The following is a 13,007-nucleotide window of genomic DNA, read 5'->3' as shown; positions in this document are numbered from 1 at the left end:
ATAAGTAAAGGGCCGGCTGGCTTGACCGTTAAAGGGTTCTGTAACCCCCAAAGTACACTCCAAACCAAAAAAATATATATTTTCTGTGTTTGTGACTTGTGTGCACTGTGGCTGCACGTGCATCAACAAAGGAGCAGCGCCAAGCGTGCGCCTGTGTCCCATAAGTAAAGAGCCGGCTGGCTCATTTCTTAAAGGGTGGTGTAACCCACAAAGTGCACTACTCTCCAGCAAAAATAAAAAAATATTTTCTGTGTTTGTGTGCGCTTTAGCCGCACGTATATATATCAATATAACATAAATGGAGGACCAAACTTTCTCTGATAAAAATAAAATAGGGAAAGATCAAGAACCACTTCCTACTAGTGCTGTTGCTGCTGCTGGGAGTTGTTCATCATCCCAGAGAGGAAATAGGAACATCACTACTTTTACTAAACAATTGACCCTCCAACAGTCCCTAGCGATGAGGATGAAGTACGACAGCAGTCATCCTGAAGCAAAACGTATAACTGAGGCCTTGACTGCTATGTTGGTGTTAGACGTGCGTCCGGTATCCGACATTAGTGCAGTGGGATTTAGACAATTGATGGAGGTAGTGTGTCCTCGGTTCCAAATCCCGTCTAGATTCCACCTGCATCCTCAAAGCAGCAGCGACAAGCGTGCGTCTGTCTGTTAAAGGGTGGTGACACCCTCAAAGTGTGCTACACAAACAATTAAAATATTGTTCTTTTTTCTGTCTTTGTGAAATGTGTGGGCTGTAGCCACACCTGCATCCTTAAAGCAGCAGCGACAAGCGTGCGTCTGTCTGTTAAAGGGTGGTGACACCCTCAAAGTGTGCTACACAAACAATTAAAATATTGTTCTTTTTTTTTCTGTCTTTGTGAATTGTGTGGGCTGTAGCCGCACTTGCATCCTCAAAGCAGCAGCGACAAGCGTGTGTCTGTCTGTTAAAGGGTGTTGTAACTCTCAAAGTGCTCCAAAAAATCAAAAAAAATTTTTTAATGTGTTTGTGACTTGTGTGCGATGTAGCCACACTTGCATCCTCAAAGCAGCAGCGACAAGCGTGCGTCTGTCTGTTAAAGGGTGGTGACACCCTCAAAGTGTGCTACACAAACAATAAAAATATTCTTCTTTTTTCTGTCTTTGTGAATTGTGTGGGCTGTAGCCGCACCTGCATCCTTAAAGCAGCAGCGACAAGCGTGCGTCTGTCTGTTAAAGGGTGGTGTAACTCACGAAGTGCTCCAAAAAATAAAAAACTATTTTTTTAATGTGTTTGTGACTTGTGTGCAATGTAGCCGCACTTGCATCCTCAAAGCAGCAGCGACAAGCGTGCGTCTGTCTGTTAAAGGGTGGTGACACCCTCAAAGTGTGCTACACAAACAATAAAAATATTCTTCTTTTTTCTGTCTTTGTGAATTGTGTGGGCTGTAGCCGCACCTGCATCCTTAAAGCAGCAGCGACAAGCGTGCGTCTGTCTGTTAAAGGGTGGTGACACCCTCAAAGTGTGCTACACAAACAATTAAAATATTGTTCTTTTTTCTGTCTTTGTGAATTGTGTGGGCTGTAGCCGCACCTGCATCCTTAAAGCAGCTGCGACAAGCGTGCGTCTTTCTGTTAAAGGGTGGTGACACCCTCAAAGTGTGCTACACAAACAATTAAAATATTGTTCTTTTTTTTTCGGTCTTTGTGAAATGTGTGGGCTGTAGCCGCACCTGCATCCTTAAAGCAGCAGCGACAAGCGTGCGTCTGTCTGTTAAAGGGTGGTGACACCCTCAAAGTGTGCTACACAAAGAATAAAAATATTCTTCTTCTTTTATCTGTCTATGTGAATTGTGTGGGCTGTAGCCGCACCTGCTTCCTTAAAGCAGCAGCGACAAGCGTGCGTCTGTCTGTTAAAGGGTGGTGACACCCTCAAAGTGTTCTACACAAACAATTAAAATATTGTTCTTTTTTTTCGGTCTTTGTGAAATGTGTGGGCTGTAGCCGCACCTGCATCCTTAAAGCAGCAGCGACAAGCGTGCGTCTGTCTGTTAAAGGGTGGTGTAACTCTCAAAGTGCTCCAAAAAATAAAAAACTATTTTTTTTATGTGTTTGTGAAATGTGTGGGCTGTAGCCGCACCTGCATCCTTAAAGCAGCAGCGACAAGCGTGCGTCTGTCTGTTAAAGGGTGGTGACACCCTCAAAGTGTGCTACACAAAGAATAAAAATATTCTTCTTCTTTTTTCTGTCTTTGTGAAATGTGTGGGCTGTAGCCACACCTGCATCCTTAAAGCAGCAGCGACAAGCGTGCGTCTGTCTGTTAAAGGGTGGTGACACCCTCAAAGTGTGCTACACAAACAATTAAAATATTGTTCTTTTTTTTTCTGTCTTTGTGAATTGTGTGGGCTGTAGCCGCACTTGCATCCTCAAAGCAGCAGCGACAAGCGTGTGTCTGTCTGTTAAAGGGTGTTGTAACTCTCAAAGTGCTCCAAAAAATCAAAAAAAATTTTTTAATGTGTTTGTGACTTGTGTGCGATGTAGCCACACTTGCATCCTCAAAGCAGCAGCGACAAGCGTGCGTCTGTCTGTTAAAGGGTGGTGACACCCTCAAAGTGTGCTACACAAACAATAAAAATATTCTTCTTTTTTCTGTCTTTGTGAATTGTGTGGGCTGTAGCCGCACCTGCATCCTTAAAGCAGCAGCGACAAGCGTGCGTCTGTCTGTTAAAGGGTGGTGTAACTCACGAAGTGCTCCAAAAAATAAAAAACTATTTTTTTAATGTGTTTGTGACTTGTGTGCGATGTAGCCGCACTTGCATCCTCAAAGCAGCAGCGACAAGCGTGCGTCTGTCTGTTAAAGGGTGGTGACACCCTCAAAGTGTGCTACACAAACAATAAAAATATTCTTCTTTTTTCTGTCTTTGTGAATTGTGTGGGCTGTAGCCGCACCTGCATCCTTAAAGCAGCAGCGACAAGCGTGCGTCTGTCTGTTAAAGGGTGGTGACACCCTCAAAGTGTGCTACACAAACAATTAAAATATTGTTCTTTTTTCTGTCTTTGTGAATTGTGTGGGCTGTAGCCGCACCTGCATCCTTAAAGCAGCTGCGACAAGCGTGCATCTTTCTGTTAAAGGGTGGTGACACCCTCAAAGTGTGCTACACAAACAATTAAAATATTGTTCTTTTTTTTTCGGTCTTTGTGAAATGTGTGGGCTGTAGCCGCACCTGCATCCTTAAAGCAGCAGCGACAAGCGTGCGTCTGTCTGTTAAAGGGTGGTGACACCCTCAAAGTGTGCTACACAAAGAATAAAAATATTCTTCTTCTTTTATCTGTCTATGTGAATTGTGTGGGCTGTAGCCGCACCTGCATCCTTAAAGCAGCAGCGACAAGCGTGCGTCTGTCTGTTAAAGGGTGGTGACACCCTCAAAGTGTTCTACACAAACAATTAAAATATTGTTCTTTTTTTTCGGTCTTTGTGAAATGTGTGGGCTGTAGCCGCACCTGCATCCTTAAAGCAGCAGCGACAAGCGTGCGTCTGTCTGTTAAAGGGTGGTGTAACTCTCAAAGTGCTCCAAAAAATAAAAAACTATTTTTTTTATGTGTTTGTGAAATGTGTGGGCTGTAGCCGCACCTGCATCCTTAAAGCAGCAGCGACAAGCGTGCGTCTGTCTGTTAAAGGGTGGTGACACCCTCAAAGTGTGCTACACAAAGAATAAAAATATTCTTCTTCTTTTTTCTGTCTTTGTGAATTGTGTGGGCTGTAGCCGCACTTGCATCCTCAAAGCAGCAGCGACAAGCGTGCGTCTGTCTGTTAGAGGATGGTGTAACCCTCAAAGTGTGCTCCACAAACAATAAAAATATTCTTTTTTTTTTTCTGTCTTTGTGAATTGTGTGGGCTGTAGCCGCACTTGAATCCTCAAAGCAGCAGCGACAAGCGTGCGTCTGTCTGTTAAAGGATTACATCGGTGACAGCATCCAAGTAGGCATGTCAGACAGTCCGTACCTGTACTGGCAGGAAAAAGAAGCAATTTGGAGGTCCCTGTACAAACTGGCTCTATTTTACCTGAGTTGCCCCCCCTCCAGTGTGTACTCCGAAAGAGTGTTTAGTGCAGCCGGGAACCTTGTTAGCGAAAGGCGTAGGAGGTTGCTTCCACAAAATGTGGAGAAGATGATGTTCATAAAATGAATGATCAACTCTTCCAGGGAGACCAGCCTCCAGAACGTACAGAGGGACCTGTGGTTCCAGCAGGGACGAATTAATACTCTGTGAGGATGAGGATGTACATAACACTGAAGAGGGTGAGGAATCTGTGGATGAGGAGGATGAGGACGACTTCTTGCCTCCGTAGAGCCAGTTTGTGCAGGGACAGATTAATTGCCAGCTTGTTTTGTGGGGGCCCAAACGAACCAATCATTTCAGCCACAGTTGTGTGGCAGACCCTGGCGCTGAAATGATTGGTTTGTTAAAGTGTGCATGTCCTGTTTATACAACATAAGGGTGGGTGGGAGGGCCCAAGGACAATTCCATCTTGCACCTCTTTTTTTTCTTTGCATTATGTACAGTTTGGGGCCTAGTTTTTCAATGCCATCCTGTCTGCCACTGCAGTTTCACGCCTAGATGGGTCACGTGTTTGTGCCGCCCACTCGTGTCGCTTAGCATAGTCATCCAGCTACCTCGGTGCAACCTTTTGGACATAAAAACACTATTGTGAGGTGTGAGGTATTCAGAATAGACTGGAAATGAGTGGAAATTAAGGTTATTGAGGTTAATAATAGCATAGGAGCAGAAAAACCTACAAATTCTGTGATTTTAGCTGTTTTTATGCTTTTTTTCAAAAAAATACAGATCCAAAACACAAAACCCAGAACCCAAAACACGGAAGGGTGGTTTTGGCAAAACCAATCCAGATCCAAAACACGAAGAAAGATCCAGATCCAAAACCAAAACACAAAACACGAAAAGTGGCCGGTGCACACCCCTAGTCGTAATGCGCATGCGCCAACCAGTCATTGCGGTTGGAAATTGAGCACTCGCAAAATAGCGAGTGCCTGCTAATTTGAGTGACAGGATGAGGCGTTTGTGGGTGGTAACAGGGGAAGGTGCTTGAAAACGGGGAGTGGTGATCCGAACGCAGGCGTGCCAAATGGTCAAAACGGTGGTTTTAAGGGTGTGCATAATTAACAAAGCAGCGTCATCGACCACGTCACTTGGTTGTTTCTGAGTTCAGATGCCTTTCGATGTACTCGATTAATCAAATAAATAGCGGAGATGACGTATGATGCGAGTGGCCAGGAGGCGTCTTTACAAAATAGCGAGCGCATGTTTCGTTCGCTCACTCAGACATAAACGTGTCAACAGACCGCAAAGAGCGAGCGCTCAATTTAAATAGCCGGCCCCTTTTTCTGAACGAGCGAGCGCAAATAGCGTCCAGCTCTGAATCAGGCCCTGAGTGCGGTATGGAATTAGGCCCAGTGGCAGAGCCGCTGAAGGGGAGAAGCAGAAGGGGTAGAGATTCTGCAACAGAGTGTCCGGCAACCCTGCGTGTGGCAAAGGCGTGGACACCCAAAGGGGCGTGGTCTAATTACCATAGGTCACACCCCCTTAATGACATTTGGGGGGACATGTCCATATGGCACGCCTTACATTTTATGTCAGGCTGGGGGCGAGCCCAGCACTGTTTCAGTAACTGGGCTGCCTCCAGCCCTCTCACTGCACTGAATGGATGCCGCACGCATTCAGCTTCTCAAGGGTCCGGCACCGCCGCACAGCGGCGGTGGTGGGGTGCCCAACCTCCCAACCGCCCGCCGGACACTTCGGCCCATGAGTGGAACAGCGGGGCAGTGCCCAAAAATGGGACTGTCCCCCTGAAATTGGGATGGTTCGGAGGGGTGCACCCTCTGTGGGTTGGAGCCCCTGGGCCTGATTCAGACCCGCTCGAAAGCGCATTGCGCTCGCAAGCGGGTCGATGGTGGCCCAGTACGCACGCACAGTATGTGCACTGCGCATGCGCGAGCCCCGGAGCGAGCGCAAAAAGCGCTCACTTCGGGACTCACTAAAAAAGGGGCGGCTGTCGATGTTGATCGACAGCTCGCCCCATTTTCTAGGCATTGCAGGGGGGTGGCTTCACAAACGGAGGCGTTCCCATGCGAACGCCTGCCATTTGTGGGCGGCCCCACTGACTTCACCAGTGATGTCAGTGAGAGAGCTTCCGGCTCTATTTGAGCCAAAAGCTCTCTGGGGCATGCGGCCACGAGACCCTTGTGGTAGGGCCGCTCGCTATAGCTGTGGGTGGTCACCCACAGCTGTGTGAGTGACCAGGAGGCCGCACAAAAAAAAAAAAAAAAACGCCCTGATTCAGAGCGAGCGCTCTTTCAGAGCGTCCGGCTCTGAATCAGGGCCTCTGTTCGAACAAGCCTTGAGTCGACCCTGACTGAGAAGGTGAAAAGGTGGATCAGAGGAGGCAGTGAATGACAAATAAGTTACTAGGCAGATGGAGCAATAGAGTAATCAGATTTGGAAAGTCTAAAGAAAAAAACAATAGCACATACATTAGGAATAAGAGGAAAATCTCCATAGGTATATATATAGTGAAAGGTGAACAGTATGACTAAAGACAGAGGGAAAGATGGAGAATTGTTGGCCAAATATGCCTAAATTATCATAAAAAAGCAAACACAAAAATAGCATATTTCCACCCAGATGCAGAACCTTACACATCTCCTGATGTGCCCTGAGTCAGCATCAGCAGGGATGTAAATATAAGAGACAAAGGAAGGTGGTTGCCTCTGGGCTTCAGCCCTGAAGGGGACACACTGACTTCCTACATTGTTCCAGGTTCTGCTTTATGCACTCAGAGCAGGAATAAGCAGGGAGCCCAGAGGACATGTGCCATGGTCTTCCCTCTCGCAGGGCCCCCACACTAGATTCCAGTCTCTTGGGACGGATCTCCAGAAAGGAAACTGCACCAATGTACATAAAAGGGGTGAAGCAAAGACTGAATTGGCCCCTCCCTCCTATGTTGGTTCTCACACACACCTGCTTCTTTCAGAAACAGGTAGTGTTTGTGTGCTGGGATGTTGGTAGTTAATTGGAGGAGGAGTGTGTGTCTGGGTGTTGCTGCTGGGATGTTGGCAGTGAATGCAGGAAGGTGATTGTGTGGGTTCTGCTGGGGCGTTGATAGTGAATGCAGGGGAGATGGTGTGTATCTGAGTGCTGCTGGGGTGTTGGAAGTAAATGGGGAGAGGAAGTTTGTGCCTGGAAGCTGCTGTGGTGTTGGCAGTGAAAATAAGAGAGTGTGTGTCTGGGTGCTGCTAGGGTGTTAGTAGTGAATGCAGGTGGCAGGCTGTGTGGCTGGGTGCTGTTGTGGTTTTGGCAGTGAAAGTAAGGGAGAGAGTGTGTTCTGCATGCTGCTAGGTTGCTAGTTGTGAATGCAGGGGGGGGGGTGGCTGGGTGTTGATGGGATGTTGGCAGTGAAAACATTGGGGAGGGTGTGTTTCTGGGTAGTGCTTTTACTGGCAGTAAAAGCAGGGGGAAGGGTGTGTATCTGGGTGCTGCTGTGGTGTTAGTAGTAAATGCAATGGGGAGGTTGTGAATGGGGAGGGAGTAGGGGTGAGTGTATGTGTCTGGGTGCTGTTTGGGTGTTGGACGGTAATGCAGAAGGAGGAGAAGGTGTGTCACAAACTGCACTGCTGCAGCCACCGGGTCACTTATCTAATTTCCTGGACCATGATCCAGCTCTGTGACAGACTCCCTCCAGCTGCTGCTTGTCCTGCAGTCTCCCTGGCTTCCACATGCAGCATTCCCTCAATTGCTGGCTGCTGGGCGCAGCCATGACAGTCTGAATCAGGGTATTGTTCATCCTCCAAAAGGAGACCAGTATGCAGTCTCATGATGCCTACACCCATCCCTGATAAGCCAGGGTATGTAAGGACTCTCACTGCAAACAGAAATTGCCAGTGCAATGTTGTCCACAGCCTAGCTGTGTGCTTTCCAGTGAGCACCTGCAGTTTCTTATTATTGTCCAGAGACTCTAAGTGCAGTTTACCATCTTGCTGCACTACTAGCTCCTCCAGTATCTGGTTCCATCCCGGTAATTCTGCAATCTGACAGATTCCATTGGTTCCAGTCCAATGGTTCCAAACTGATAACCAGCACCATCAGTTCCAGTCCAATACCTGATACCATCGGTTCCAGTCTGATATCTGTATCATTGGTTCCAATCTGATAACCAGCACCGTCGGTTTATTTACGATACTTGATACCATGGTTCCAGTATGATATCCAGCATCACCAGTTCCAATCCGATAACCAGCACCATCGGTTCCAGTTCAATACCTGATTCCATCGATTCCAGTCCAATATCCTGTATCATCGGTTCCAATGCAATAGCCAGCACCATCAATTCCAGTCCGATACCTGATTCGATCGGTTCCAGGCCAATATCCTGTATCATCAGTTCCAATCTGATAACCAGTGCCATCGATTCCAGTCCGATACCTGATTACATTGGTGTGATATCCAGCAATCTGGTCCCATTCCAGTGTTCAAGCCAATCCAGTCCCATTCCGGTGTTCAAGCCAATATGGTTCCATTCCAGCTAACCTGCATCTGGTCCCATTCTGGTTATCCAGTATTCCGGGCCAGAACTATTCCTAGCGATTCCTGCACATGCGCAGATCACATCTCAAGTCAGCCATCTTCACTTACTCTGACCCCAGTTCAGTTCATAACCCAAGTCTGGATTCGCAAACAAATCAATTCCAGAATGTGTAACTAGGTACTGCTGGAGTGTTGTAAGTGAATGCAGGGGGGGAGAGCGTGTGACTGGATGTTGCTGGGGTGTTGGTAATAAATGTGGCTTAGGGGGAGTGTACAGTATGTGAGTGCTGCTGGGACTGGGGTGTTGGTAGTGAATGCGACCGGGGGAGGGGGTATTTGTGGGCACCAACAACTATCTTGACTCCACGCTCCTGGTATGAACTTACACCCCTTTGCATCAGTAGTACATATGCATAAAGTTATGCTGCGAAAATTGGCATTATAGTCACTAGGCATCAGCCCCACAGAGACAGGTGATACAAGGATAGAGAAAATCATCTTTATAATTATTTTTACTCAGCTTTTCTGGGAGGAGACAAACAGAGATAAGTGTTATGAATACTGTTGGGAAAAAAGGGTGTTCGACACTAGTCTATTTACAGACGAGAATATCCTAATGGAGCTCTCAAAAACTGTTGCGGTTACCTAGGGTACCCCGTGTAAACCCCTAGAACCAATTGGACGAGGTCTTCCACCACTAACAACCGCCTGCTGTTCCCTTAGAACAGAGGCTCTGATTCAGAGCCGGTTGCTCTGATAGAGCGCTCGCTCTGAATCAGGGCCTGTCTTTTTTTTTTTTAGAACGGCCTCCTGGCCGCTCGCATAGCTGTGGGTGACCACCCACAGCTATAGCAAGTGGCCAGGAAGATGGTCGTGATGGTCAAGACCATCGCGACCATCGGGCTTGCGATGAGATCCTTGTGGTAGGGTCTCGTTGCCGCAAGCCCCAGAGAGCTTTCGGCTCAAACAGCACCGAAAGCTCTCCCACTGACATCACTTGTGATGTCAGTGGGTCCGCCCCCAGACGGTAGGCGTTCTGATGGTAACGCTTCCGTCTAGGCAGCCACCCCCGGCCTGCCCACCAAAGGAGGCGTGCTGTCACTCAACATCGACAGCATGCCCCCTTTGGTGCGAGACCCCGAGCAACGGCTTGCCCATCGCTATCCGGGTCTCGTGCATGTGCACGACGGAGCCGGCTCCATCGTGCGCATGCGCTCTGGGCCACCATCGACCCAGTTGCGAGCACTCAGCGCTTGCGACCGGGTCTGAATCAGGCCCTCATTACCTTCACCAGTACTTAGATGGCCACCTGGACTTGCAATCGAGGTAGTAGCGGTTTACATGGATCCCCTAGGAGGACCAGAGTAAATTGTGACAGCTAAAGAGCCAGTGACTGAAGCACAGTTAGTCCATCAGAAGGTTAGGATGTGGCTCTGAGAGCCGGAGATATGGCTGAATGCCGGTAGTGTGGCTTGAAAGCCGGTGGTGTGGTTTGTGAGCCAGTGATGTGATGTGGCTTTGAGAGCCGGTAGTGTGGCTGGAGAGCCAGTGGTGTGATGTGGCTTTGAGAGCTGGAGATGCGACTAAGTGCCGGTCGTTGTGGCTTGAGAGCCGGTGGTGTGGCTTGAGAGACAGTGATTAGATGTGGCTTTGAGAGCCGGAGATGCAGCTGAGAGCCGGTAGTGTGGCTTGAAAGCCGGTGGTGTGGCTTGAGAGTCAGTGATGAGAAGCGGCTTTGAGAGCCAGTAGTGTGGCTGAGAGCAGGTAGTGAGATGTCGCTTTGAGCTGGTGTGATGCGGCTTTGAGAGCCATTAGTGTGGCTGAGAGCCAGTGGTGAGATGTGGCTTTGAGAGCCGATAGTGTGGCTGGAGAGCCAGTGGTGAGATGCGGCTTTGAGAGCCAATAGTGCAGCTGGAGAGCCAGAGGTGAGATGCAGCTTTGAGAACTGATAGTATGGCTGGAGAGCCGGTGGTGAGATGCGGCTTTGAGCTGGTAGTGTGGCTGGAGAGCCGGTGGTGAGATGCGGCTTTGAGAGCCAATAGTGCAGCTGGAGAGCCAGTGGTGAGATGCAGCTTTGAGAGCTGATAGTGTGACTGGAGAGCCAGTGGTGAGATGCGGCTTTGAGAGCTGACAGTGTGGATGGAGAACCAGTGATGAGATGTGGCATTGAGAGCCAGTACTGTGGCTGGAGAGCCAATGGTGAGATATGGCTTAGAGCCAGTAGTGTGGCAGGAGAACACAAGGACAATGCAGCAAAGCTGGGAGAACTCACAGGAAATGTTTAGTCTGGCAACAGGAACTGGAAGGGCACGTACGGAGATGCTATAGCCGGCAAGGCCATGAGGACGCTGCCAGGATTAAATGGAGGATCACCCAGTGTTCCCAGTAACATGTGATGTCATTCGACATCACGGTTGCCTAGAAACCGGTGGTGCAATTCTCGTATGGCAGGCGGAAGCAGTGGAAGCGATGTCCGCAGTATCGTGCCGGCGACTTGTAACAAAAACTTGTTGACAGATCAGTGGGGCAAGGAGAGTTTAAAGGGAGCAGAGCTCCTGTTATGTCCTGTTTTTCCCAATGTCTGGTGTGTTGTACTGTCATACTTTATGCATCAACAGCAATAATAATAATAATAATAATAATAATAATAATAATAATAATAATATAATACAATTTATATCTCCTTTGTACAGTGTCCCAATTATATCACTGACAATGGCTTTACCTGTGTGACGATGAATCCTGGGAGACCCTTTGTAGCATTCATCCCTATGGATTGTTGCGTCTGTGCTGATTAGAACTCACAACAGATGTTTCCTGCTTACAAGCAAGTTTTACATTTACAACCATTGATTTATGTTAATATGATTCTAGGATTAACGCTGACCTTTTATTCAATAAAGTTTAAGGCATAAAATGAAAGCCAAAATCATGCATTTGGATTTCAAACACCCAAAGGCTGAATTTAGTATTAATGGTACTAACATAATAACTATGGAGAAGGAGCAGGACTAATTTTCTGTGAATTAATGAAAGCAAACAATGTACCAAAACAGTGAGGAAGGACAGTCAGATGCTATGCTACATAGGGGTCTATTCATCATCAGGTTACGGATGACCCTCAATTACTAAGCATCCAACTCGCCGCAAGTTGCGTCAGGTGATACTTAATTACTGGAGCAATTCAGTATTGTTCGGGGTTGGGGACAACTGCTCCAAAAAGCAGCTGTTCTAGGGATCAGTAATACAGCTATAGAAGTACTGTAGCAGTGATACATACCAGGGCTGGTCTGGCTGAATGTGCATGCTTGACCTGAGGTCACACATGCGCACAACCACTAGGCACTCAATGCTGTAGCGCTGGAAGGATCACTCTTCACAAACCCGGACCTCCTTCCCATAGGAGGTCTGTACAGTTCTCGGAGTTTGATGAATATTAGGCAGCCCTATCCGACCCCTTATAATGAATAGGCCCATGGGGAAATGCTAGATTCCGCATGTGTAGCACCTGCTAAAAAGACTCCATAGGAAGAGAAATTAGTTGCTAAAAGAGACAGTTGGCGATGTCACTCACTATATAGTTCCTTGGTGAGACCTCATTAATCTCAGAACACTGTGTTTAGCCCTGGAGGCCATATCTTTATATCTGTAACTTAACAGGTAGTTTCCTGCTGTGGGAGGTGAACGGTGAACATATGTAGATGGGGAATGGAAGTGCCGACAAGTGAGTTCCCTATTATATGCCCTTCTGGTCACTGCTTCAGGTAGGGGTGTTTGCCGCACATGTTGGCTTTTGCTGATTAGTTCCATTGCAAGTTTGGAATTGCTTATACTTTTTTTTTTTTTACTATAGGATCTATTTTTAATACATATAATATACTTGGACAGTGTACTGTTTTTTTCCCTATGGTGAGAATAAAAAAATGGAAGATTTTGCACAGACCAATTGCCACTAAGATAAGATGTCTGGAGAAAGGACTACATATGCAATCATAAAGGGATTTATGACATGCAGTTTTCCTACCTGTTAGTGGTAAGTAGCTAATCCTAAGGGGTTTTCCAATAAATAAAGTATTTTCCAATAAATAAATTATATGTTTTGCAAAGAAAGGCAAATAAATATTGTTCATGGCCTAACTCACAAAACTAACCAGGCTAAGGGGTCTCTTTATTTAACATCCTTAGAAAATTAAGAATTTCTGTTGCTGCTCATCACAGCGATAGATCATCTTCTTTTATGCAATTTATAAAATAAAGTCAACGCAGAGATTAGAGATGTTTTAAGTAGATTACAGTACCGCTTGTCAGGTCAGTTAGGTGTGAAAGAAGTTAAGAACAAATGTGTGAGCTGTGAGCTAGCTTGTCGGCTCTCATATGCATGCTGGGATTGGAAGCTCGGGTCTCCAGTTCCAGAGTCATTAAAAAAATAAAA

The sequence above is a fragment of the Taudactylus pleione genome, unplaced genomic scaffold (assembly GCF_031769625.1).
Source record: "Taudactylus pleione unplaced genomic scaffold, aTauple2 ptg000039l, whole genome shotgun sequence".
Classification (NCBI taxonomy): Eukaryota; Metazoa; Chordata; class Amphibia; order Anura; family Myobatrachidae; genus Taudactylus; species Taudactylus pleione.
The sequence above is the reverse complement of the archived record's forward strand: the minus strand, read 5'-3'. Positions refer to the sequence as shown.